Source organism: Bidens hawaiensis, unplaced genomic scaffold (assembly GCF_021521415.1).
Source record: "Bidens hawaiensis isolate Kalapana, Puna unplaced genomic scaffold, B.hawaiensis_p1.1 tig00042501_1, whole genome shotgun sequence".
Classification (NCBI taxonomy): Eukaryota; Viridiplantae; Streptophyta; class Magnoliopsida; order Asterales; family Asteraceae; genus Bidens; species Bidens hawaiensis.
Window position 1 is genome coordinate 38253 of NW_027505790.1, and position 3173 is coordinate 41425.

The following is a 3173-nucleotide window of genomic DNA, read 5'->3' on the forward strand; positions in this document are numbered from 1 at the left end:
TGGTATATTGGTATATCAGAAACCATCGGAAATGCCTTATATCCAAGTTGTTTTGAACCGCGCATGGACAAACTTTTATAATTGAATATGAGGTCGGGATTACCTAAACCTATCCAAAACACATCCTAATATTACCATCCTCAGTTTGAAAGGAATATTGAGCTTTCTTATTGAAATGGTTCATGTAACCAAACTACTTCTTCTTCTAGAAAAATTAATGATGGGTTCTAAATACAATATTAGCCTCTTTACAATTTGCATGGTATTCAACTTACTTATCGATCTGAGAAAGAAATTTCATGAACACTACTGTTAAACTTTGACCAAGCGAATCAAGAACACGAATATGAGATTTGTAGAACTCTCTACGACTCTTTTATGCAGAAAACGACAAACGAGAAAAACTTAATAGTTACTGACATATTGAACCTATGGAATATATATACCCACGGTTCCTAATCCTAAACCAACTCAAATACACAATTTGAATCCAAAACAAATAGGATTAAATAAAATAAGACTAACTTATCTTATAATAATAAACTAATTTATTATATTAAATATTCTTCAAGATTCTAGAGCCTTCAATCTGATTTGGTGTTGGACACGTTTAACACTCCCTCTCAACACCAAACTTCTTCTAATCGTGACACGCACAAAGCACCTCGACTCGAAAAAACCCACGACTCAACACAACAGGTCACGTCTTCCGACATCGGCTCAAATGTTGAATTTCAACGCTCCCTATAGATTCATACTTGTTCCTCCAAAGTCTTTCAGAGCCTGCAACACTTGCATCTCTTTGGACTTGATTTTTCGGACTCGTCACACGCCTTCACACGAAGTTGCGTCTCGGTCGGTTATTCCTTAATCCACACAAGATTTAAGACATATTCAACTCACCTCCAAACAGCCTTATCAAATGCCTTGATCATTTTCGATGGTCTCCTACGAACCCACTATTCGTACAAACCGAAACCGAAACCATCGAGCACGCTGTCTTCTATTTTGACAGCCCCAAAACCATAACTATGTACCCATTTTTAGCCACCGGTTCTAGCTCCGTAACTCATCCCTCGCTGTTGTCAACAATCTGAACCGTTGCTGACTTGTACTATTTGGTCCCAAAATCGGACCCTGAACATCTGATGTTGTTGTCTCGTTTAGACAGCCCGATAGCGCTACCACTCGGACTGTTGGGTCATCAATTCAGCTCACTAAACTACCCCGACACACAGAGATTTATCCATCCCGACACATGGTGATGGCACATCACCACTGAAACCTTCAACTCGATGAACACCAAAACTAAGTTAACATACTACCTCATTGCACTCAATTATACCGATGGACCCGAACCACCTATTAACATGCATCGACAAATCTAGCCTTCACTAGTTCTCCACTAAACCCCTGTGAATCGGGCCATCCATATAGTACCCGGCAAAAAAACACGCCACCCTTAAGCCATGACTTAGTGAGACTATACATGCAACAACAACATTGCCTGATTGCCTACATCCATGAACTTACTTGTAATGCATGGGAAATCAAATTCTCATTTTCTTTGTCGTTTCCAAGTTTCACAAACGCATATGTTTACCTGCTACGTGTTCACCGGTTCTTGATCATGTCAGCGATCCAAGCTGCTTTGCTCCTATGATTGAATTCAGCCTACCCTTCGATCGGACCCATGCCGCGATCAAATTTAACTTTGTGTTGTTGACTTTTTGATTACCAATAAAGTAGATGAATGATGGATAATATATGTGGTTGCAATTATCTCACGAGACACAAAATTGGAAAACAGGTGGAGTTTTGAATTTTGTTCACACTTAATACATAGAGGTGGTGGCAACAACACAATTCAGTACGTATGCATGTATTTGCATGTTTGTTCGCTTGGTTGCTTGCTTTTGTATTCTTCTCCGACACCTTCAATTGGTTTCTTCGTGCTATCACAAACTGGATGCCTCTTGTTCTTGATCACTGCCACAACGAACTAGTGCAGCAGCCTAGAGGCTGTTGCCTTCTTTACTCCATGTTGCGACTCTCAAAACGGCTCTCTTTCACCAAGCTCTGATACCACTTGTTAAACTTTGAGCAAGCGGATCAAGAACACGAACACGGGATTTGTAGAACTCTCAATGACTCTTTTATTAAGAAAACGACAAACGAGAAAAACTTAATAGTTACTAACATATTGAACCTATGGAATATATGTATACCCACGGTTCCTAATCCTAAACTAACTCAAATACACAATTTGAATCCAAAACAAATAGGATTAAATAAAATAAAACTAACTTATCTTATAATAATAAACTAATTTATTATATTAAATATTTTCAAGATTCCAGACACTACTAGAAAATTGAGCAATTGCGACCAAAATTTGCTACCGAAAAAAACGGTAGCAAATTTAGCCACCGAGTTGGCAAACTTGCTACCGAAAATGCTTGTTACTTGATACGGTGGCTAAGCGGTCGGAGTTTTTCAACCGTTAATTTTCGGTGGCTAGGCGGTCGGTGTTTTTGCAACCGATGGTTAGGCAGTCAGTGTTTTTCCAACCGCTGGCCAGGCGTTCGGAATTTTTGCAACTGCTTATTTCTTGTGGTTAGACGGTCGGAGTTTTTGAAACCGGTGGCTAGGCGGTAGGAGTTTTTGTAACCATTTATTTCCGGTAGCTAGGCGTTCGGAATTTTTACCCTGGTTTATTTTCGGTGACTGGCTTGAACTGAGACCGTCTTAGACCTTAGCGGTGCCAAATAATAGTTTAGAAATTTACGACCGTCTTAGAGGTGGCAAAGAACATAACATTAACCCTGTTTATTCTTTATTTTATTTTAATCGGATAATTAATCAATAATTATGTTCGTCAACCTAAATAAGCGGTCCACATACTAACGATCGAGACTGGCAAAGAACACTCGCTTTGCCACCGGATTACCTTATGTAAAACCCTAGTTCTCAGCCTAAAAGAGCTCCAATTCTGCGTCTTCTCAACTCCGGCGATCCTTCGATCAGATCTGCGTCTTTAATATGTTGATTTCACTCTTACGTTTCATTTATGTGACCTAATTTCGTTTCGAAGTTGCAGATGAAGGATGTCCGGCCGACGATTGACCTCCGGTGAAGGACATCTAGCCCACGATTGACCTCCGGTGAAGGAC